The sequence below is a fragment of the Astyanax mexicanus genome, chromosome 23, assembly GCF_023375975.1.
Source record: "Astyanax mexicanus isolate ESR-SI-001 chromosome 23, AstMex3_surface, whole genome shotgun sequence".
Taxonomy (NCBI): Eukaryota; Metazoa; Chordata; class Actinopteri; order Characiformes; family Acestrorhamphidae; genus Astyanax; species Astyanax mexicanus.
The window spans coordinates 256,370-282,677 of record NC_064430.1 but is presented as its reverse complement, the minus strand read 5'-3'; the positions used below and the strand labels follow the sequence as shown (position 1 = coordinate 282,677).

At 39.3% G+C, this 26,308-nt stretch overlaps 1 long non-coding RNA gene across 1 annotated transcript; it reads left to right on the top strand.

Annotated features, from left to right (window-relative positions):
- Positions 1-5,594: 5,594 nt before the first annotated feature.
- LOC125787332 (uncharacterized) lies at positions 5,595-26,032 on the top strand. Its single transcript, XR_007429253.1, has 3 exons — positions 5,595-5,651; positions 6,906-7,053; positions 25,681-26,032. It is a non-coding gene; the product is annotated as an uncharacterized LOC125787332 (long non-coding RNA).
- The last annotated feature ends 276 nt before the right edge of the window (positions 26,033-26,308 follow it).

Below are 26,308 nucleotides of genomic sequence, written 5' to 3'. Positions count from 1 at the left end.
GATTGTATCCAAAAAACATAAAACCACGGCTGATCAAATCACGCAGAATTCAATGTGCACCTCAACTCTCCTGTTTCCTGTTTTCCTGGTGAACGTTTTTCTGGTGAACGTTTGCAGGTCTGTAGAGAAACCTCAGTTCTCCGAGCTGCTGTGAAGAATCCTGTAGCTGTGAGCTGAAGCATGAATGATTTATTTTACTGAGGGGAAGCTGCTTTTTTCTGTCGCATTAAAGACAATATTGTCCATTGCCCACTTTTAGCTCGCGGTACGCTACATAATAATATATAATGATATATAAAGCTATATAATGCTTTATCATCCTTTATGAGACTCAAAGCCTTAGTTTTAGTATTGTTAGACCTGTCTAATAACCTGATATCTGATGTGATTTTATTAAAATGGACATTTCTGCTGCAGTATTTAATATTATCTTCTGAAAATCCATCATTTTCGGCAGCTGTTGAGCGGTTTCTGAGCGGCCGGAGCTTCTGGAGAAGCGGGTGAGAGGTGCCTGTTCAACGCAGGAGATCCATAATTCATACTGGATCAGATAGATGTAGCTCATGTTCTGATCCCCGTCCACCGAGAGCATCTCTCAGCACCAACTGCACCATATAAAAAACACAAAAACACAAACAAATATAAAAACACAAAAAAAACACAAAAAAAACAGAGCATTCTTCCCTCTGCGTCTTATTTAAAACATTAAATTTTTGTACAATTTTTATACAATTTCCTACAATCTCACATCTGATTTAATTGATTAGCCAAGACACGATCAAGTGCCCAAACACCGCTTCCTTAAATCAGTGCTAAAAGAAGTATCAGTTATTCAGATCCTTCAGTAAATAACTGGAGAGGGCCTGGAGTAATCTGGCAACCCCTGAATCAGCTGAGCTACAAGAACAAAACACAGAACAGAGGAATCTAGAAGCACAAATGAGCCAAATAAATCATTACTAACACTTTAACAGTACTAAATATCCTGCACAAGGCATGTTATGATGCTCATCGCTATCTTATATTCATTCCTATCTTCCTCCTGTCTGGTTTAAACAGCAGCAGAGCTTCTGAATATATCTACACTGATGGGCGTGGTGTTCTGGAAATGAGGTGTGTTCAGGTACATTTCTGGAGTTTTATCTTGTTTATCTTGGTAACAGAAAACACAGGAGCTCCACTGACTGAATACAACCTAGACAGACGCCAACAGTCAGACGTTCATCGCTATCTCGGTAACACAGGCGCCGTGCCGAGCCGAGCGTGCACCCCCACTTATTACACACACATGAACACACAGCAGCACAAACCCAACTTTTACATCAACAATAAACAGAATAGTAAATAAAATAACATTGCTGTTCCCGTAAATGAGCTGCTGGAGCTCCTTCACAGCGTCAACCAGCAGCTCAGTTTCCTCTGCTGAGAAGAGTTTGTTGAACACGTCCAGGTAGCTGCACCGTTACAATAGCAATCCACCAAAGTCAGAGCTCACCTGATCTACTCTTAAAGGGAATGATGAGCAAGAGACACTCTGATTGGTTTATTTCATGTTACGCCCAAAATTAACCACACCCATCATTAATTAAGAGAATTAGTACATGACTTTTGCTTTGCGTTTTGAGACACACATGGTGTACTTTTCCTGTCATTGTGATAGCAAAGATGCTGAATGCCTAATTTTATACTATTTATGTCTCCTTGGGGTTTTATGAGGGGAACTGCAGGAGGTTTCTGACCTTCACCCTGTATAATATAATATAAAGTGTTGAGGGCGGTGCGGTACGTGGCAGTGAGGCGGTGAGGTTCTGGTTTTTAAGGCGGGTCGGGGGGAGTCGAGGCTCGGCAAGGGCCGGAGAACAGCGGCTCCTCCTGAAGCGTTTAATCATCTGCTTCCTCCAGCTCTTCCTGCAGCAGCAGAAATGAAAGAGCCGAGCCGAGCGAGCCGCCCTGTCATCTGAAATAGATTTCTCAATTCTGAATTTCTGCATTCTCATCGCTCTCGCGCACAATAAATGAAGGAGGAGACGCAGTTCAGATACAGCTGATTCATAATCGCTTTATAAATTACAGAGTAAAAAACCTTTCACTTATTCCACCAACCTGACAAACTTCCTGTACTAAACTAAACTAAACTAAACTAAACTAAACTAAACTAAACTAAGGAAAATGAAATAAAACTAAATTAAACTAAACGAAACTAAACTAAATGAAGCGAAGTGAAACAAAATTAACAAAAAAAAAATCTAAACAAAAACTAAAAAAACAGAATTGAAACTAAACTAAATGAATTGAATTAAAAAGAAACAAAAAGAAACAAATCTAATCTAATCTAATTTAATCCAAATGAAACGAAACAAAACGGAATGAAACTAAACTAAAGTGGGAGTTTAATCATATCTTTGCATTTTTCATACGGAAAGACGATGCTAAAATCTTTTTTGTTATTTCAGCCATTTCTCATTTTCTGTAAATAAATGCTCTAAATGAGAATATTTTTATTTGTAATTTGGGAGAAATGTTGTCTGTAGTTTATAGAATAAAACAACAATGTTCATTTTACTCAAACATAAACCTATAAATAGCAAAATCAGAGAAACTGATTCAGAAACTGAATCTGAAAATCTCTTTATTTTTTACAGATCTGTACTATATTGGGATCATATTTTCTGCAATCAAATCAAATCCAAGCCAAGCCTTTGTTTTTTAGGTTTGGGGTTATTTTTTTTCTAAATTGTCTTATAAAATCATTATAAAATCAGTAAATCAGTATTTATTAAACAGCAGCAGAACCGGGTCAGTGCCGGGTTTTATATCTGCAGCAGAACTGTGTGATTTATTTTATTGGAGTTTAAAAACATCAGGAAGAGAACTCTGTAAAAGACGCTGCAGAGAGAAACAGATCCTCCTGTATCTCTGAGAAAAACGCTCTCTAACTCAGGCAAATCAAATCCGGCCGACGTTTCCCTGAGATACTCCCACAGCGCTGAACCCCGGCGGGGACGAGAAATCCCCATGAGAAAATAGACTTTAGAGTTATTTATAAACGAATTAAACCATGAGACTCTTAGCATGTCTGTTATTCAAGATATATCATACAGTTGGTCACGCCTCACTTCCCCTCAGCATCACACACACTGCTGCACTTACAGCTCAACTTCCTGTTCAGCCCCCTTTACTACTGCACCGAAACACCAAAACACCGAAACACTGAAACACCAAAAACTCACAAACACCAAAACAACGAAACACCAAAAACACACAAACACCAAAACACACCAAAACACACCAAAACACCAAAAACACAGAAACACCAAAACACCAAAACACCAAAAACACAGAAACACCAAAACACACCAAAACACACCAAAACACCAAAAACACAGAAACACCAAAACACCAAAACACCGAAACACAGAAACACTGAAACACCAAAACACCAAAAACTCACAAACACCAAAACAACGAAACACCAAAACACAGAAACACACCAAAACACCAAAAACACAGAAACACACCAAAACACCAAAAACACAGAAACACCAAAACACCAAAACACCAAAAACACAGAAACACCAAAACACCAAAAACTCACAAACACAGAAACAACGAAACACCAAAAACACACAAACACCAAAACACACCAAAACACCGAAACACAGAAACACCAAAACACCAAAACACCAAAAACTCACAAACACCGAAACAACGAAACACCAAAAACACACAAACACCAAAACACCAAAAACACAGAAACACCAAAACACAGAAACACCAAAACACCAAAAACTCACAAACACCAAAACAACGAAACACCAAAAACACACAAACACCAAAACACACAAACACCAAAAATACCATAAACACACTAAAACACCAAAACAACGAAACACCAAAACACAGAAACACCAAAACAAACCAAAACACCAAAACACCAAAAACACAGAAACACCAAAAATGCACCATAAACACCAAAACACCAAACACACTAAAACACCATTACATTACATTACATTACATTACATTACATTACATTACATTTGGCAGACGCTTTTGTCCAAAGCGACTTACAATATTGAAGTGCAAATAATAGAAGAGGTTAAGTACAAAAATAATAGAAGTTAAAAATAAAGCATCTATAGATAGGGCCTTAAGGAGGTCAGAGGGAAATAATAGGATAGAGGAGTAGAGAAGAGGAAGAAGGAAATGAGGTTAGAAGTAGTTAGTGTGTTAGAGGTGTTAGGAGAGTAAGAGCTCTTTGAAGAGCTCTGTCTTCAGGAGTTTATTAAAGATAGCGAGAGATTCTCCTGATCTGGTAGTAGAAGGTAGTTAGTTAGAGGTGTTAGGAGAGTAAGTGCTCTTTGAAGAGCTCTGTCTTCAGGAGTTTATTAAAGATAGTGAGAGATTCTCCTGATCTGGTAGTGGAAGGTAGTTTGTTCCACCATTGGGGAACTCTGTATGAGAACAGTCTGGATTGCTTTGTGTGAATGTTTGTTTGGTAAAGCGAGGCGACGTTCTTTGGAGGAGCGCAGCAGCCGGGAGGTAGCGTAAGCCTTCAGGAGTGAGTGCAGGTAGGAAGGAGCTGTTCTGTCATCACCTTGTAGGCGATTGTAAGAGCTTTGAATTTGATGCGAGCATCAACTGGTAGCCAATGGAGCTCAATGAGCAGCGGGGTGACATGTGCCCGTTTTGGTTGGTTGAAGACCAGACGTGCTGCTGCGTTCTGGATCATCTGGAGTGGTTTTACTACACAGGCCGGGAGGCCAGTTAGTACGGCATTGCAGTAGTCGAGGCGTGAGATGACGACCGCTTGCACCAGGAGTTGGGTGGCCTGTTGCGTCAAGAACGGTCTAATTTTCCTGATGTTATAAAGCGCGAAGCGGCAGGACCGAGCAACTGAGGCCACATGGTGCGTGAAGAGAAGCTGGTCATCAACCAGAACACCCAGGTTCCTAGCAACCTTTGTCGGTGAGAGAGAGAGAGAGTCGATGGTTATGGCAAAGTTGTGTTGAATAGAAACACACAAAAACACCAAAACACACCAAAAAAAACACTGAAACACCAAAAACACGAAACACCAAATTATGTATAAAACAGTCAGAAAAATTTAGAAGTCTAATAAAATGTTAATATTGCAACATAGTTGTGGATAAAATATGAAGCAAAAATTGGAAATGGTAAAAAAAAAAAATCTAATATTTTTATTAAAGGCTTAACTAATCCACATCTACAGAAGCTCATTCACACCACATAAAATAACAAATAAAAAGAGCACATATTGCTTCATTATTAAGTACATTTCTCATTTTAAAATATTTATATTGACATGAGTTACATGTTTGGAACTCAAACTTTTTTTTGCCGTTTCCTTTACTATCAGGTAACAATTAATATTTTAATATTAATAATATAATATTTTTTAGAGGAAAATGGTCTCAGATAAATTACAGTAACAGTAGCAGCAGGTACAGGTTTGTATTAGTATTAATAAATAATATATTATTAGAATATCATTTACATTATTATAATATTTATTAGGGGACTTTTATTGTTTTCCCGAGGAACTAATATCCGGTGTGATGTTGGGGGCGGGGCTGTAATCGGGGGGCGCGAGGATTTCACTGCGAGAGAGAGCGAGCAGGAAAACACAGGTAAACACTCACCTCTAATAACCTCTAATAACTCTTAATATAATCTAATAAAGTTATTATCTGAGTGATAGAGGAGGTGGATATGGAGGATTCCCCGCGCGCTGTTTGGATTAAAGCTGTTAATAAGCGCAGGTAAACGCGGTTACCTGTCAGCACGCTCCCCCCGCGCGCTCACCTGTCCCTAATTACACACTAGCGGCTAACAGGCTATCGGCTAACAGTGAGGTATTAATCAATAACTGTTGGGTGGTTTATCTAATCTAAGGTGGTTGTTAGGTTTTGGGTGTTTGGTGATACTGCAGGTGGTTAATAAGGTATTACTCAGTAGTTGTTGGGTGTTTGTTTAGTTGTTGAGCAGGTGGTGAGGTACTGCAGGTGGTTAATAAGGGATTATTCAGTAGTTTTGGGGTGTTTGTTTAGTTGTTGAGCAGGTGGTTAATAAGGTATTATTAATTTGTTGTTGGGTGGTTTATCTTATCTTAGGTGGTTGGTAAGTTGTTGGTGAGATTTAGTAAGATACTGCAGGTGGTTGATAAGGTATACTTTATACCAGTGATTATCAGCTGGTGGGTCGGGACCCAAAAGTAAGAATTTTAAATAGTTTATGTTGATCTGAATTTGTACTCTGTCTTTTATATTGAAAAGAGACAGAGAGAGTGTGTTACTAATGTTCTCTAAATGCAGAGAAGTGAAATATATAATTATCTTATTTATTTTATGCATTTCTGATATTTAATTTGATTGTAGTAAATTTTATACGTGTAGTTTTCATGTCTCTTTAAAAAATGCTTAAAAATGCTCTTAAATTCACTTTGCATAAAATAAAATACATTTAAATGTATAAAATGTAATACATTTTTAATAATAAAACATTTAAAAACGTTAATACAATTAAAATATTACATTTTATAAAATCTGGTGGGATCAGAACTCCTGATCTAGAGTTTAAACTTTTGGCTGGATGTTATTTTTCCCTGTTAAGCTGCTTTTGTTGTACAATTTGTTCATTTGTTGTAAAAAAAATCTATATAAATACATTTTGATTGAATTGCATGTTGGAATAATTTATTGTGCTTTTCTGTTATCGATTATATCAGTGGCTTTTATTGATCTTAAAATAACAATAAAACTGTTTGTTGATAATTTGTGGAATGATTTATGGTCTACAGCAGATTATAGTAACAGGTGTAATTAAAATGATGTATCTGTGTTTTATTAAACTGATTTAATGATGAGTTTATGTGGTTTATTTAGGTGTAACAGTGTGGAGGTGGTGTTTAAACGCCGGGGAGGAACCGGAGGAGTGATGCTGGGTGTTGGTGATTTAACCAGAGCAGAGCTGAGGAACTGCAGTGATGATTTGGACCAATCAGAGTGAGGGAAACATCTCCCAACGAATGAGGTGAGGATCTAAACTGGGGGATTTAAACCTGTTCTGTCTGCACTGGTTTACAGTGATGGATTATAATTGTAGTTTAGTATTAGTATTAGAGAAGTAATCAATCAATCAATTGATCAATTAATCAGTCAACCTTTTTTTTCTACTCAGAATTACATTGAGGGCAACCCTCATTTACACTGTCGAGCATTTACAAACACAGGGATTAACATGACAAAGAAAATAATATATTTTACTTATATTTATATATCTATTCCTCCCCCACACCACTGCACCTTGTTTCTGTCTCATGTATGTCTATTTGTGTCCCTGCTGTATTGTACCCATAGTGTCTCCCATTCTCCTTTATTATATCTATTATCTGTACTTGCTGTAAAATTGGGAAGGAGAGTAACGTAATTTCAATTCTCTGTATGTCCTGTACATATGCAGTACTGACAATAAAACTACTTGACTTGACTTGATAAGTAAATTTAATTATTTTAAAATAACATTAAATAAAAGATAAAAAATAGATACAAATAGAATATAAAATAATCCTAAAACTTGGTTTAATTAAGAAATTAGAATCAAAAGAAAAGAAAAATTAAATTAATCTAAAACTAACTTTTACAAAAATTAAAAATAATAAATATAATATAGTAATAATAAAATAAACTAATCAAAATAAGTCTAAAATAATAATCTATCTATCTATCTTTCTATCTTTTTTGCCATGGCATCATTGCAGTATTGGTATTGAGAAATTTATGCAGGTAACATATAGAAAGATAGAAACTCCTGATTTTGATATTGTAAACTATTATTAAGACTGTATGATATATCATTTAAGCATCGTCATCGTAACCACATTTCCTCCACATGTTTGGGCACCTGCTCGTGAACACAGCAGCTGTTTTATAGCACAGTTTAGCAGTGCAGATATTTCCAGTTACAGCTGAATTCACGCTTTTAATCCCAGAAAAACAAACGCTCTTATTTACCTTTAAAAAAACAAAATACTGATACTGATTAAAGGGACGATTACTGTTGTTTTGCTGTTTTCCTCGGGTTTTGAGTACTTGACTGACTCTAAAGCCAGTGCGGGTGGGGGCGGGGCTGGTGACATCATGAGTTTTGCATTGTTTTTCTGTATTGTGCAGCCCTTATTATAATATTAATTGTTCTTATAATTATTATTATTATTATATTAATATAATATTTTTTTTTCATTATTAGTTTAAATGTAAAGATTGGTGTCAGAAGTGGTTTATTTCGTGTTGTGTTTAAACCCCTCCCACTAGATATCAGTGCAATGTTGTAGTCTGTCATTAGATCAATCAATCAATCAATCAATCAACCTTTATTTTAACTCTGAATGTAGCTGAGCATTTACAAATATAAATACAGGGAACGACGTGAGAAAGAAAATGACATTGCTGCATTAAAAAGGAAACATGGCGACACCCCTGTTCCTTACTAGTGTTGCATAAAGTGCACCTTATAATCCAGTGCACCGTATAGTGCGAAAAATACAGAAACTCTGGTTCATTTATAGAATTTATTCTCTCTTCAATAAACAATAAAATACAATTAAATCAAAATGAAACAGGTACAATTAATCACAGTTAATCACAGAATACTGTTGTGATTAATCTGATGTATTTTGATTGACCATGAAAAAACACTTTCACACACATTTATATATATATAGGCCTTCACATGTTTTCCTGAGATAGCGTCTCAGTCCTGCAGCAGTGTGCTCGCTGGTTCTGGGAGGAGGACGGTTGTTTCCCGGATGAAGGAAAGTCATTTGGAAGGATGTGACAGTTTAATAGAATTGCGCGAGAGGTGAGAGTCAGACGAGACAGCAATTGTGAGAGAAGATGAGCAAAGCAAACCCTGGGGTACCGCAGCAACCGCTCTCCTCAGCCGAGCCACCGAGCCGCTACAGAGACCCGTCCCCAAACCCAGAACCGACCCAATTATATATATATATACATATATAAATAATACTGCAGATATATTCCCGACACGTTAAAGTCCACATTATATAGTTTCTAAACTGAGAGGAAGTGGAGAAGAGATCAAATATTGTATCAGTATTGAGATATTTATGAATTATCGGATAGAAACTCATCATTTAGATTTTGTGACAACACAATTTATTAGGGCTGCATGATACATCATTTCAGCATCATCATCGTAACCACATTTCCTCCACATGGTTGGGCACGTGCGTGACAGCCTGTGTAAAGCTGTGCTCCTCAGTCCAGCACAGTTTTTCAGCGCAGATATTTCCAGTTACAGCTTAAATCAGGCTTTTATTCCTAGAAAAATGTAATTAGATTACCTGATTAAGATTACGATTACTGTTGGTTGGCTAAAGTGTCAGTGCGCTAACCGTGCTAATTGCTAGCTCTTTAGCCATTCAGGTGAGCATTATCGGTCTGTAGCCTGCTGCTAACCCCGGTTAGCACTCCTGGAGCAGCATTAGATAACGGCTAATGCTAATGCTGCTGCACCCAGCCTTAGTGTAAATCTGGAAATCTAAGCTTATTGTAAATAAACAGAAGCGCTTTACTCACCCAAATAAACAGTTTTCAGGGGAGAAATCTGTGTAGATTAACATCCAGCACTCGATTAACTCTGAAGTCAAATGTAAAATCTTTAAAATCTCTCTATTAAACTGAGAGAACAGTGTGAACAGGCTGAATCCTGAGGTTAGTAAAAACCCTGTGATATGAATTACAGTAAAGGAATTGTGTGGAATATATATATATTTTTTTCAGCTTTATAGAGGCTGTATAGAAATGGTATGATTAGTGAATTAATAATAGAATATTAATAAAGAATTGGATGATGAATTATTCATTATTCTGTCTCTCTCTTTAATACTCTACTCTCCTGACCTCTAAACAGTTCTGCACTTGTTGCCATAGAAACAATTTTCATCTCACTCACAGGATACAATGTAACTTCAGCGCAAGAACACACACACACACACTCTCTCACACACACACACACACACACTCTCTCCACACACACACTCTCACACGCACACACACACACTCTCCACACACACACTCTCACACGCACACACACACACTCTCCACACACACACTCTCACACGCACACACACACACTCTCCACACACACACACACACACACACACACACACACACACACACACACACACACACACTCTCCACACACACACACACACACACACACACTCTCCACTCACGCACACTCACGCACACACACTCTCCACTCACGCACACACACACACACACACACACACACACACACACACACACACACACACACACACACACACTCTCCACACACACACACACACACACACACACACTCTCCACTCACGCACACTCACGCACACACACTCTCCACACTCTCACACACTGGAAGAAAAGGCAGAGGAAGTGGGTTGAGGGAGGAGGGTAAAGGATTAGTGTAGTTAAAGGGGATATTTGTGAGAAATAAAGAGAGAGAGGAAGAAAAGAGAAGTGTGTGTATAGTGTGTAGTATGTATAGCGTGTGTGTGTGTACAATTGTGTGAGTGTATTGTGAGTATATAGTGTTTGTAGTTTATGTAGTATGTATAGTGTGTGTATAGCGTGTGTGTGTATAGTGTGTGTGTATATTGTGAGTACATGGTGTGTGTTGTGTGTGTGTATAATGAGTGTAAGTGGTGTGTGTAGTGTGTGCATGTGTGAGTATATAGTGTGCGTGTATTGTGCGTGTATTGTGCGTGTATTGTGCGTGTATTGTGCGTGTATTGTGCGTGTATTGTGAGTGTGTAGTGAGTGTGTAGTGAGTGTGTAGTGAGTGTATTGTGAGTAGAGACCGACCGGTATGGGTTTTTCTAAGGCCGATGCCGATCAGCCGATGGCCGATGTGACCTGCCGATTTTTAGGGCCGATATGCTATCGTATTATATTTATTTGGCATGCTTAAAATCATACTAGTAAGAGGAGGCACAACAGTTGTAAACTTCACACAATTTATTGAAAATAAGGTTAGCATTTTATAGTGACTTTAATGTTACTATATCACTATATGTTAATAAAAAAAATATTAATTTTATTTAGATTGTATTATCCATAACATTTTATTTTATTCATTATATAACATATGTTCTATATACACTATATATTCATGTTTATAGTAGAAATATTATGTTGGCTATTATATAAAATTTACTGTAGGGGCCTACTAATTAACAAATGTATGACTTGTTGCAGTCTGTTAGTCTATTAATTATTCATTTTAATATGTTTAACAGAGTGCAAGAAGACTTCCATAATGTGACAACTTTAGATAGTTACTCCAAAACGGCAAAGCTCATTTCTTCTTCAACTCCATGCAGTTGAAAACGAATGGACATGGGAGGACAATGTTATAAAATGTTCACATTAGGGCTGCAGCTATTATTTTACAAAAATGGGTGACGTTTAAATTAAGAATAAAATTATAAATAATTTTCTTCTTCAAATGAGCTCCTTAGCCAGAGAAACGCGTCTCATCAGCTGTACTGGAGGTTCGGTGCGTGAGCGGAAAATGAGTTGAGAAAGCTGAAGAGCGCGGACTTTATAGGTTCAGGATAAAATGAGCTTTTATCAGAAAAGTCTGGAGGGGGTTCTAAAGTAGAACCCGACAAAACAGAAAATTCTGCTCATCGTTTCATTTAATATCTAACAGCGCAAACCGCTTTAAACGGGTGAGTTTTACAGCAGAACAGCAGGAGGCGGCATGATTTAATGTCTGTTTGTAGTGAAGGAAAAAGAGATGTTTTATTTTAACTCCATTATTTTAGAAACTATTTGTTTTATTAATTCGTTTACAATAAAGCTTATTTATATATAAGGAGAAGTACAGTCCTCTAATAATCCTGACTAACCAGTAATTATTATTTCAGCGCAGCTGATGCTGCGAATATCCTTAAACAGTTTTAGTCCTGCCCTTTTTCATTTCGTCTAAAAATAATTTAAATACTGAAAATATCAAGTGTTAATTTGATTTTATTTACTTAGATTTTCGTTTCTGAAGAAGAGACGTCAGTTATTTTATACTAGAGCTTATAGATAGGGCTTGCCTTGCATAGTCAGGGCGCATTCCAAATGCACTCCTGCCATCAACGCTAAGCATAAGCAAGTTTCGTTTGGAGAGAAATGCTACAACACCGATGCAGTTGAAATTCTATTTTTTTTCAGTAAATGAAGCAACATCACAGATTACTAATCATGAGAGAAAATATAGACTTTGGGACACTGGATTGTAAAAATGGATGCCTTACCCGTTGAAAGTCTTGCTCACTCTTGAAACCTTGCGCTGCGTTCCAAGTAGCTGCCCGCAGATGTGCCGGATTAAAATCGGCGCGGCCAAATAAGAAAATCGGCCGATGCCGATTGATAAAAAAATAACAAAAATCGGCCGATTAAATCGGCTGGCCGATCGATCGGTCGGCCTCTAATTGTGAGTATATAGTGTGCGTGTATATAGTGATTGTCTGTGTATGATGTGGCCCTAAAATAATATCTCTGGTAATTTTTGCTATTTTCTTGGTGAGATAAGAAAACATTGATATTTTTTTAAATAAATGTGTTTTATAAAACTGCAACTAAATTAATATGAATTTTATTTTGTATAAATATAAAACCGTTACTTTCAATAAAAACAACTTAGTTTCTGTTTGTCTCTTTTATAAACTGTAACTCTTTTTGTATAAGAATAACAGTAGTGAAGAGTAACCCTGCTCACCCCCCTGAACACCCCCTGATCCCCACTGTGAAACATGGTGGTGGCAGCATCGTGCTTCTCTTCAGCAGGAACAGAGAAACTAGATTTTTATTTGATTATCATTTTTGTTCCTCTTCACAGTTCTGTGCTACTCTGTGTCGGTCAGTCACTTAAATGTGTTCAAGAGGTATGAATACTTTTGCAAGCCACTGTGCAGTACTGCAGCCGGCCAGCAGGGGCGCTGGACTGGAGCTGCTTTGTCTTTATGTCTGAGAGGCACGGCTCTGCTGTCTGTGCTTTTCTACAGTCGCTGGATTTATGCAGATCAGGTCTGTGCTGATTGGATGGTGTTATTTAGACCCGGGGGATCTAAACTCTGTTAAAAGAATGTAATACATCACCTCTCTTTAGGGAGCTGAAAGTGCTTCTTTTACGATATCACTCTTAAAAAAAGCTCTTTATTTGGCGGCTTTATGTTGAGGAGAGAATCGTTCCACAGCTTTAATGATCTGATTTTTACTGAAGCAAATTAGTTTAGAATTACAATCTTAGTGAAATCAATACGGCAATGTTCATACGCCTTCAGTCCAACTCAAAATAAATAACCAGCTTTAATAAATACGCCTGTTATTAGTCCTGTTTCATACCTGAAACCTTTTACCCTTTGTTAGCGTTTAGTTTTAAGTGTTTAGAGCCAGCCAGACGCTTTAAAGGAGAACTCTGGTGTAAAATGTACTTTTATTGTTGTAAAACATGATAAAAAGTTCTTATCTTTGATGAATAGCACACCTCCGCTCTCCCACAGCGTTCAGAGATCCAGAAATTTTAACAGTTTATCCAACAAACACCCTTCAGACTGGGAGATACGGGGCATAATTTACCCTGATAAATCACTTTTTACACCGTTATCCAGCTCAAAGTAGCTCTACTTTGCCTACTTGCTAGAATCCTGAGAGTCCTGACCTTTAACATGAGGCATTAAAAACTTAAAAAGTGCAGAAGAAGCTTATTAAAAACCACTGTTTACATCCTATAACACTACTAGCTTCAGCTCCGAGCGCCACCATCACTGTACTGGTAATAACATATATATATATATATATATATATATATATATATATATATATATATATATATATATATATATATATGTACAGGGTCATCTCAAGAAATTAGAATATCTTATGAAAAGTTACTTTATTTCAGTAAGTCAGTTAAAAATGTGAAACTCATATATTATATAGATGTATTGAACACAGAGTGATCTATTTTAAGCCTTTATTTATTTTATTGTTGATGATTATTGGATTACAGCCAATGAAAACCCAAAAATCAGTGTATCAGAAAATTATAATATTATATAATAAGACCAATTGGTACTTTTGGGACTTTAGACTTGATAATAAAACACAGTGGATCAACACCAGCAGATGACAGACATGACTCTCCAAACAAACCATCACTGATCATCAGTAAATTTTACATTTCATTTAAAGGAAATGTAAGGAGGTGTGGAGCTACTTTGAGCTGGATAACGGTGTAAAAAGTGATTTATCAGGGTAAATTATGCCCCGTATCTCCCAGTCTGAAGGGTGTTTGTTGGATAAACTGTTAAGCTTTCTGGATCTCTGAACGCTGTGGGAGAACGGAGGTGTGCTATTCATCAAAGATAAGAACTTTTATCATGTTTTACTACAACAAAAGTACATTTTACACCAGAGTTCTGCTTTAAAGTTGATAAACTTAGAACAGCAGGACTATCAGGACGCAGGAGATGCAGGATGATATAAATATTTGATAAAGTTGAATCTCGACTCACACTAAGTGAGCGGAGTGATGAAGTAAACAGAGATAATAAAACGGATCTCGATCATTTAAGGAGTTTGATTTAACCTGATTAAAGTGTGGAGACTGAGGGTAATTTGATCCCTGTGTTGAGCTGCTCTGTTATTCAGATCCGTTCTTCATGATTTTCATGATTTTGATTGAGTTAATGATCCTGCGTTCTACATTCTCTACCCTGTAATTATTTATATTCCATATATTTATATATTTATACTGTATGTAACTGAAGAGTGACGGGGGGCGTGTGTTCTGTGTTTTATAGAAAGTGATTTTATGATGAGAGGATGTTCATTATCAGTTTATTTTCTCTATTAAATCAGTGGGAGGATTAAACAAATCACTACTCCTCAGAGTACATCCTACCTTCCCACAGGTGCATCCTTATCATCACCCTCAGCATCCTCAGCATCCTCAAAAACCAAAAATACATGGAAAAGGTACAAGTTTAAGAATGAGTTTTTATGTAAATTGTGCATTACTGATTTTAACATCACTAATTAACTTTAGATTATAGATTACAATTAACAATAGATAATCCCATTTAATCTGCTGTTTTTTGTGTTCTAAACCAAAGTTTAGATACATGTGATATAGATCTTATTTCTGGTTGATACATATATAATTCCAATATGTATATGAATACATGTGTTAGACTCCGCCTCCATCTGCCACCAGTTGGTGCAGCTTCCTAGTGTGCTGGGAGGAAAGCGCCGTATCCCCAGCTCTGGAAAAGAGTGCTCTCTACTGCACTCTCTGACTCTGGCTGCTGATGCTCCTCGGAGTGATTAATTGAGGTGGGATCAATCTGGATCTCTGATGGGCAGCTGTGGTGTAGTCTGAACTCATGCATAATAATGATATTGAGCTTTCCCTCTTATTCTTTCATTTTCTTTCTTTCTTTCTCTCTCTCTCTCTCTCTCTCTCTCTTTCCCTCTATAATTTTCAGGTCGTTTAGGTTTGATTATCTTGTCTTTTTTGTAGAGAGGAACAGGCCTGAACTTCATGTGAGGAGCAGGAGAGATGTAGAAGGCGCGATGAGTGAGCGCGGAGAGTGAGCGCGGAGAGTGAGCGCGGAGAGTGAGCGCGGAGAGTGAGCGCGGAGAGTGAGTGCGAGAGTGAGCGCGAGAGTGAGCGCGAGAGTGAGCGCGATGCGTGAGCGCGGAGAGTGAGCGCGAGAGTGAGTGCGATGAGTGAGCGCGAGAGTGAGCGAGAGGAATCCAGTTCTCCAACAGCAAATAAAGAGAGAGTTGATTAGAATCTCTTTTATCTTCAGGTTTGTGAGAGAGATCAGTATAATCCTCTACAGAGCCCTGAAATACAGCAAATAATAGATCATAAAGTTCATAGTCATATAATCTTCATAATAAAAGTTATACAGACATTTTTTCTGCCTTTAATTTTACTTTGGGAGTAGTATCAATATCCTGTCCCATGACTTTTGCCCTGTCCCACAGAAGCTAAATGATGCTGCACTTGTATGTTGCTATGTGGGTGTTTCCAAACCTTCCACCGAGGTAACACTACATATTCAGTTTGCATTCTGCTGTCCCATGACTTTTGGAATTGGTAGTGTGAGGGTAAACAGTATCCTGCGCTGTGATTGGTTCTAATTTACGGTCTGATACCAGAAGATCAGAGGATGGTAAAATGTTTAATCTTCAGGGTTTAGTCGTTAGCATTAGCCGTTAGCTGAGAGCATTTTGCACTTGTTTTGCTAAATGAGATTCCTGTGGATAAAAAAAGAGAAAAACATGGCTGAACTCCAGCATCTGCATCTCAGGACAGAACGCTCCTGCTGCTGAATACACTTCCTGCTTTACAGAAGAAAAGCCGCCAGAAAAACCCAGACTGTGCCAAAACTCCCTCCCCCGGCAAAAAACGGCCGATTAGTCCTTATTAATCCTCCAGTACAGCACTAAAATAAAAATACAGATTATTAAACAGAGAATACAAACAAAACTCACAACAATGACATAGAAAATACCACACAATTCACATTATTCAACAACTACATTAAAAATAAAGGTTGATTGATCCGTCCGTCCTCTCCTTTAAATTCTTAATTCAGGGAATTGGTGAGACTTTTACATCTTTCTCTGTTGGAAAGTGTTTCTGTCCTCTGTGTTCCTGTCCATGTTCTCTTTAAGCACATGGACTTGTTGTGTTATTGTCCTGTCTCCACCCTAGCCCAGCCCGAGCCATTAGTGTTGTCACCTTGTGTCTGGTTTGTAACCCCGCCCCCTCGTTTCCTACCCCAGGTGTTCCTCACCCTCCTCGTGTATTTAAGCCCCTCTGTTTCAGTGTTTCTCATGGAGTCTTTTGGGTGATGTGTGTTGTGTTTTGTTTGCTTGGGTTCTTCTCTCAGGTCTGCTGTGTTTTTGTGCTGATTGTTTTCTTGTTCACGATGACGATGCTTAAATGATTTATCCTCACGGTTCTTCTGTTGGTTTCAGCAGGAAATTGATCAGTTAACATGTTGTGACCGTAGCACTAATAGAGTTAGCCGAACTCTGCATTAGCATGTTCCACAGGAACAGGAAAACGACATGGAGGTAATGAACAGAATAAAAGTCATTTTTGGCGTCCAATTGTTGGTGATTAAGCTGCTTCACTGAAAAACAAGAATCAAAAATAATCGTGCCCTTTAGGTGAAGATAACTCTTCCTGAATGTTGCTGCTGATTTGCCGGATTTGAATTTTAAATTATCTCTGCCCGCCGCTCTGCCCTGAGTGCACTATGAGGGCAGCGCCGGCCTGAGCAGCTCTGTAATTCAGCTCCACTCCAGCGGCAGATCTTTGGGGGGGTGGGGGGTTCATCTGGTGTTCACTGGTTGAACGGTTATTGATGCAGAGCATTAAATGCGAAGCATGTAGCCCTGCTTGTTTATGCTTAACGCTAATGCTAGTATGCTAATTCAGTGTGTCAGCAGTGTGCAGAGACACGTTCAGGTCTACACTGACCTCAGACCTGCTCTTATCTACTGAAGGTCAGGACTCTCCAAACACCGGTAATTAGTGCAGAGTTTAATCAGGGTTTAATACGACATCAATCCCGGTTATTACCACAGAGCTACTCACGATATGATATTACAATACAATATCATGAGACAATATCACAATACGAGGATATCTTGATGCGATATTATCCTAATACCATACCCTAATACAGTATCAAATTACAATATCCAGGTTTTTATATATATATATAAATACTATACTATATTTATAAATATAGTATGTGTGTACTCTGGTGTTCTGCAGTGTGAAAATGAAGGCCTGATCTGATCTGTAGCTGCTGTTATTTCTGCTGTTATTTCGCCCCCTTTGCTGAGTCACTGCTATTATTAAGCAGTTTAGTCACCGCCGGTCTATTCTAGGATTTTCACCAGGGCTAAAACTGATGGGATTAATTACACTCTACAATTAGATGGGTGGCGTGAGCTGCTGCAGGGCTTCCTGAGGAAACCCGGCTATAAAACAGACCACAGAGCAGAATCTCACGCTCACCTCACATCCTGCTACCAGCAGCATCACAGAGTGGAGATTCAGTACTAATACCTGAGAATCATTAATACTTTGGTCTTTTGTGCCCCTATAAACTCTTATAAACTCTTATAAAACCCTATTAACTCCTATAAACTCCTATAACCCCCTATAAACCATTATTAACCCCTTTAAACCACTATAAACCCTATAGATCATTGTAAACACTCCAAACCCCAAAAATTCATCTATCCAGTTTCTGTGAATCAGCTGAAAGAGTTTGGGGTCAGGAATCATTTGCTTCTATGAGCCGTTTGGCTCCTCCCTTACTCTGATGTCACAATAAGGAAATTTGCATAAACCCACCGCAGCTCCACCCCTCACCCGTCAACCCCCACCCACCCCCGCCCACTACATCAGTTGAAGAAACGTTTCCATTTGGGTCTGCAGGTTGAAAAACCTCAGACAGTACACAGCAGGATTAGTCAGCAGACTTCGTCTGAGGGTGGGATCTATTTGTGATTTGTGAGTCTGGGATGCTGCACTTCAAAACTTCCACCTTATGAGTTCTGTCATCATTATGTTTTCAGATGTAGCTCATGTCTAGTATATACATGTTTATAATTTGTGAATCGACCACGCCCCAGTTTCTTTCTGGGTTTTATCACAAAAACCTTAAAATATAGTGATATTATTTTAATCAGTTGATTTTACAGCAGATTCTTGTTTTTAGTGAATAATAAGAGTGAGCTGTATCTTAGAGTGCAGGTATATTCATATGAATATATAAATACATATATTGTGTACAGTCTGTGCTGAGCATCACTCCATTATTTCCTGTTTTTAGTTTTTAGGTGTGTGGAGTGAAAGAGGATATAAATTACATTTACATTCATCAGTGTCCCTCGTCTACATCACCATTAACTTAATGTGAGAGAGGGAGGGAGAGAGAGAGAGAGAGGGATAGAGGGAGGGATAGAAAAGAGAGTGATAGAGGGAGGGAGAGAGAGAGAGAGAGGGATAGAGGGAGGGATAGAAAGAGAGAGACACTCCTCTTTGGGTAAAAATGGATTTGGGCTCCATTAGCTGATTAGGGATGAGATGAGCGTTATCTCCTGCAGTGTGAATTTAATGCAGTAATTTAGAGATGGACCCTCAGCTCAGATCTTCTCTCTCTAAAGATTTACTCTAATAATCACATCCTGTTTTACCAAACTTCACACAATCCCACCACAACCATAGGATTTCAGCTCTGCCTGTGGGCGGTCCCGAGCCGAGGTGGGCGGGGCCATGAATACTAATTGACGGGTTGATGTAGACACGGTGCTTTTCCTGATCGACTCGTTTTTCTGAATATTTTCTTTTACTAGCTGCTGCAGAACAATGAGGAAGAGGAAGAGTTTCATCATGTGCAGCATCATAAACAACTCAGAGAAACCCACTGTATTTCACACACAACAAGAACAAGAGGATTTTAGCGAAAGGAGAACTTTAATTTAGTTTTATTTGACAGGTGTAAATGTTGGTCTGTCATTTAAAATCTCACTAAAATGTAATTAAGTTTGTGGTTGGAAGGAGACAAAATGTGTAAAAGTTCAGGGAGTATGAATACTGTTGTAAGCCACTGTAGCACTGTATTATTTGAGCGTGTTGAGTGTGTTTACTGTGTATTTTGGTGTGTTTTGGTGAGTATTGGTGTATTTTGGTGAGCTGGTTGGGTGAATTTGATATTTTATTATTTTATTGGTCTGTAATTAGAGATTACTGCAGTTTGAGAGCTGCTCTGCTGGTATCTGAGAGGTTCTTGATCAGGGTTTGATCAGTGATTGGATGTATTTGGGGGGGCGTGTGATTTCATTACTCCCGGAGTTCGGCGTGAACCGAGAGCCGGCGGATAATAAGAGCAGAGTAATGAGAGGAGAGGAGACGAGAAAAGAGACGAACAGTGAGCTTCAGCGAATCGTCACTCTGGAGAATGTCACATTTACATTTCATACGAGACGCAGACAAGACGTTTCACTCAGACCAGTTTATTCCCGGTGAGAACCGGCGTCCGCTGAAATATTAAACTGATTAAAGACTAAAATCAGACTCTGAGGAGCAACACCAGATCAGAACCCGTTCTCTCCGTCACTCATTTACTCTGATAATCAGATCCTGATTTACCAAACTTTACACAATCCCACCAACGGCTCTGTTCACCACCATGATCACTCCTACTTCTGCAGCACAGCATCGCATTCAACCCAAGGTCACCGCATTACTGCAAATTACAGCATTACAGCAAATTACTGCATTACTGCGCATTACAGCAAATTACAGCATTACTGTGCATTACAGCAAATTACTGCATTACTGTGCATTACAGCAAATTACAGCATTACTGTGCATTACAGCAAATTACTGCATTACTGTGCATTACAGCAAATTACTGCATTACTGCGCATTACAGCAAATTACAGCATTACTGTGCATTACAGCAAATTACTGCAGTACTGTGCATTACTGCAAATTACTGCGCATTACAGCATTACTGCAAATTACAGCATTACTGCAAATTACTGCATTGCTGCAAATTACAGCATTACAGCAAATTACTGCAAATTACTGCAAATTACTGCATTACTGCGCATTACAGCATTACTGTGCATTACAGCAAATTACTGCATTACTGTGCATTACAGCAAATTACAGCATTACTGTGCATTACAGCAAATTACTGCATTACTGTGCATTACAGCAAATTACTGCATTACTGCGCATTACAGCAAATTACAGCATTACTGTGCATTACAGCAAATTACTGCAGTACTGTGCATTACTGCAAATTACTGCGCATTACAGCATTACTGCAAATTACAGCATTACTGCAAATTACTGCATTGCTGCAAATTACAGCATTACAGCAAATTACTGCAAATTACTGCAAATTACTGCATTACTGCGCATTACAGCATTACTGTGCATTACAGCAAATTACTGCAGTACTGCGCATTACAGCAAATTACAGCATTACTGCAAATTACTGCATTACTGCGCATTACAGCAAATTACAGCATTACTGTGCATTACAGCAAATTACTGCATTACTATGCATTACAGCAAATTACTGCAGTACTGTGCATTACAGCAAATTACTGCAGTACTGTGCATTACTGCAAATTACTGCATTACTGCGCATTACAGCATTACTGCAAATTACTGCATTACTGCAAATTACAGCATTGCTGCATTACTGCGCATTACTGCAAATTACAGCATTACTGCAAATTACAGCATTACTGCAAATTACTGCATTACTGCAGGAATAACACTGAGCGTCGTTTCCTCTCTGAGACTCTGGTGAAACAGTGGAGGGAGTAGCGGCTGGGTAATGGCGCGTCGTTTGGAGAGAGATAAAGATCTGAAAAGCCCGGCCGGCTAATTTCCTCTCGGTTCTGATGCGTCTGATCGTAGCGTCTCTTATCACTCTTCCCAAAGACTCTCATCTCCAAACATTATCATACACTCCTCCGTCTGCGGCCGCAGAGGAAAAGAGAAAACAGAGCCAAACACATTTTCTTGGATATTAAAACACAAAGATGTGATGTGATCTCTGCAGGATAAGCGGCGTGATTAAAGACGTACGGCGGCGCTGCGGTGGAGACCATCACTTTACACCCTCCGGATATAACATTACACCAATCACCTATCACTCTCTAAACCATGACCATGCCCAGTTGTTAAAGGTGATGGTAAAGGTGATGGTAGAGTGATGGTAAAGGTGATGGTAAAGGTGATGGTAGAGTGATGGTAAAGGTGATGGTAAAGGTGATGGTAGAGTGATGGTAAAGGTGATGGTAAAGGTGATGGTAAAGGTGATGGTAAAGGTGATGGTAGAGTGATGGTAAAGGTGATGGTAAAGGTGATGGTAAAGGTGATGGTAAAGGTGATGGTAGAGTGATGGTAGAGTGATGGTAGAGTGATGGTAGAGTGATGGTAAAGGTGATGGTAAATGGATGGTTAAGGGTCAATGTGATGGTAAAGGGCTGGTAGCATGATGGTAAAGGTGATGGTAAAATGAGGGATATGGGCTCTTTAATCTCACCTGTTCCGTTTATTTGTGTTTTTATTTTCGGCACCACTCCGACAGGGTTTCCTCTTCACTGCTCTAAATTTGGGTACAATTACCGCCGGAGAGCCGCCGAGTCTCAGTCACTGCTGCTGAAGCTCTGCAGGTAAGCAGAGTTTATTTATATGACCTTACTTTAAAAATAAGATATTCTACCTGTTTTTACAGCAGTTAGAGCAGGAGAACAGGTTTATATTCTGTACAAAACATATTCAAAAAAGTTCTTTATATAAAATCACTCACAGCAACTCTATTCTCACCAGCTTCAGTCCCTTTCAGAACGAGCCGTTTAAGGGCTCTGTCACATTTTTATGCAAATAACAAGCTGTTGCTAACCACGCCTCATGTTTGCGCTGAGCGTAAGCACTTAGTTAAAGGTACTTATATCTCCCTCATCTGCTGACTCGCTATAGACAGTAGGTACAGATCCCACCCTCAGACAAAGTCTGCTGGCTAATCCTGCTGTGCTCTGTCCAAGTTTCTCAACCAGCAGAACGAAATGGAAAGTTTCCTCGACTGATTTTGTGGGCGGGGCTCTGGTGGGGGTTAACTGGTGATGGGTGGAGCCAAGATGGTTCTATGTAGGGTTTCTTTATTGTGATGTCACAATAAGGGAGGAGGAGTCAAATGGTTCATAGAAGCAAATGATTCCTGAGGTCAAACTCTTTTATCTGATTCACAGAAAACAGATGGATGGATTAATGTTTAGAGTGTTTATAATTTATATGAGCAGGAAGACACTAGTGGAAACAAAAACATGTAAAAAGGCAGTTTTTAATAAAATACACAGAAATTAAAGTGCATAAAAACAGTGGCTATAAAAAGTATAAAGTGTCATGCTGCTTCTCCATCAGCAGCCGGAGTCCGAGAGAGAGAGAGAGAGAGAGAGAGAGAGAGAGATTACAGCAGGTGACTATAAGCAGAAAAATGACGCATGGAATTACTCAGTCGATTCACGGTTTGAATGTTTAATGGGGTTCTTGTGTGTAAAAACAAATCATATATTTGAGGTAGTATGAAAACACTCTAATATGAATATAATAGACATAAACACTCATATATTATTGGTGCCCCTCTAAATACTGTTTAAAATAAATTTTATTAATGAATTGAGCTCTGCTCGGGTTAAAGGACGAGACCGGCTGCAGAAATGTCACTTATTCTTTTTCTTGGTAAAAAAGCTCAAGCGAAACTAAAGACTTTAATTATTCAGCTCTTTGCAGGAAATTTGTTTATTCCATTAGCTTTACTCTCCTCCGCTGACCGAGCGTATCCTCGGGGGTGGAATGAAGAAGCTGCACTGTGCTGCAGTAGTGCTATGCTACGCTACGCTAAGAGGTAAAGGTTTATTTTGTTGTTTTTTCTCTGTTTTTCTATATACAGGGGTTGGACAACAAAACTGAAACACCTGTCATCATTTTAGTGGGGATTTTAGGTTTCATGGCTAAATTGGAGCAGCCTGGTGTTCAATCTTCATTAATTGCACATTGCACCAGTAAGATCAGAGTGTGAAGGTTCAATTAGCAGGGTAAGAGCACAGTTCTGCTCTAAATATTACAATGCACACAACATTATGGGAGACATACCAGAGTTCAAAAGAGGACAAATTGTTGGTGCACGTCTTGCTGGAGCATCTGTGACCAAGACAGCAAGTCTTTGTGATGCATCAAGAGCCACGGTATCCAGGGTAATGTCAGCATACCACCAAGAAGCACCAACCACATCCAACAGGATTAACTGTGGACGCTGTAAGAGGAAGCTGTCTGAAAGGGATGTTCGGGTGCTAACCCGGATTGTATCAAAAAAACATAAAACCACGGCTGATCAAATCACGCAGAATTCAATGTGCACCTCAACTCTCCTGTTTCCACCAGAACTGTCCGTCACCACAATCAATTATTGTGCTCTAAAACCAGGTGTTTCGGTTTCATTCTCCAACCCCTGTACTTCCCTCTGTTGTAATTCTCTGGGTGTATCAGCAGAGACGTTTGTGGATAAATTGAGTGCGAAGATGGAGAGGAGTTAATGTGTGTGTGACTGTGAGTAGAGTGTCTCTGCGGCGGTGCGAGAGCGGCTTGGTGACGGCGCCGGGTCTGTACGGTTAGTTTCGGTGATTTTGTACATTAAAGGTTGATTTAGTAAAGTCAATAATTGCTCCTGACTCTGGGGACTCGTCCGTCTCCCAGCAATCAGCCGCTTGTGTTCAATAAAAACCAGAAGACAATTTCCAATCCAAATAACGTCCCTCAGGTCCTCCCTGACCGCCGGCACATTTTATACCCCGTGTAGAACTAATGTAGATCCAGCCGGAGCGCCGCGCCGGTTCTGTACGGAGGAGGATCCGTCGTGACGCCACCATCTTTATATCGAGCACGTCTGAGTAACGGGTTTAAAACTCTGGGGAATTCTGGGGAATTTTACATTGCAAATGTTTTTTTTAAACAATGCAGGGTCCATGACGTCATCAACCCCGCCCCCACCCACGCGCTGTCTCACGTCTGGACCAATCAAGAGCTGAGTCAGCGCCGAGCTCTCAAAACCTGAGAAAACAGCAAAACAACAGTAATCGGCTCTTTAATCAGCATTTAAATGTCTTTTTAAAAGGTAAATTAGAGCGTTTGTTTTTCTGGGATTAAAAGCGTGAATTCAGCTGTAACTGGAAATATCTGCACTGATAAACTGTGCTGAACTGAGGAGCACAGCTTTCCACACGTGCTCACGTTTACAAGCATGTGTCCAACCATGTGGATGGAGGACATGCATGAGGTTACCTCCTGTTTACTCCTAAAATAATATTTAAAATAATAAAATGTAAAATAAAGAAAAAATATAAGTTAGGTAAAATGATTAGAACAAATAATGCTCTTTGGGCAGCCAGGATTTCTTGTGCCTGCCCGTCTCTATGGCCAGGCTGTGAGCACTGAGTCTGTACCTGGTCAGGGTGGACCTCTCTCTCTCTCTCTCTCTGTCTCTCTCTGTCTCTCTCTCTCTCTCTCTGTCTCTCTCTGTCTCTCTCTCTCTCTCTGTCTCTCTCTGTCTCTCTCTCTCTCTCTCTCTCTCTCTCTCTCTGTCTCTCTCTCTCTCTGTCTCTCTCTCTGTCTCTCTCTCTGTCTCTCTCTCTCTCTCTCTGTCTCTCTCTTGGTCTCTCTCTCTGTACTCTCTCTCTCTCTCTGTCTCTCTCTCAGACTCCGGCTGCTGATGGACTGCTGATGAGAATGTGTGTATTTATGATGAGAGATTTATTCAGGTGATTATTGATCATTACGGATGTTCTGAATAGTGAATATTTGTACTGATGGTGATCTGGGGGGGTGTTGGGTTGACGGGTTCTGAGATTGAGAATCGTAGAGATATTGGGGGAGAGGGCGGGGGTGATGTGGGGGCGGTTCTGTGGGGGTGGTGGGTTCTGACCCACAGTAATAAATAGATTAACCTCCTAATGGACTCTGCAGGCTGAGATCAGAGCCGGGCGTCAGAATTACGCAGATGATCCTCAGAAAGCTGAGCTGCAGTCGAGGTTCCGGCGGTGTTTCAGGATCAGTTCTATTGATGTTCATCATCAAAGTACATCAATCGCTCGTCTTCAGCCCGACCGACCGGCACTGTCCTTTACATATCAGAAGAGTCCGGACCCGGCCGTGCCGAGCCGAGCCGGGCGTCTGGAGGAAGCGCTGCTGATCTGGTTCTGGATGGATCCGGAAAGCTCTTTTGTCATAGCAACACATGCAGGAGAAGAACTGGCAACAGGGAGCCAGAACCTAAATATGGAACAACAGTGACACCCACTGGAGAAGAGCGCCTGCAATTATGGGAAAACTGAAGAACCTGTTAAAACACTGGATAAAATGTAAACTAAAACATTGGGTGTAAAACCTCAATATTATATATATTTTTTTAATGTAGGGCAGTAATGACTGTGTGACCAAACACCTGGAGCATCTGATAAATCACCTGCGATAAACACCAGTATAATATGGGGTTTTCATTTTTTTTTTTTTTTTCCATCTCTCCCTTTTATTTTTCTTAATGTATTTATTTATTAAACAGGGACAGTGCACATAGATCAACATTTTAATCAAT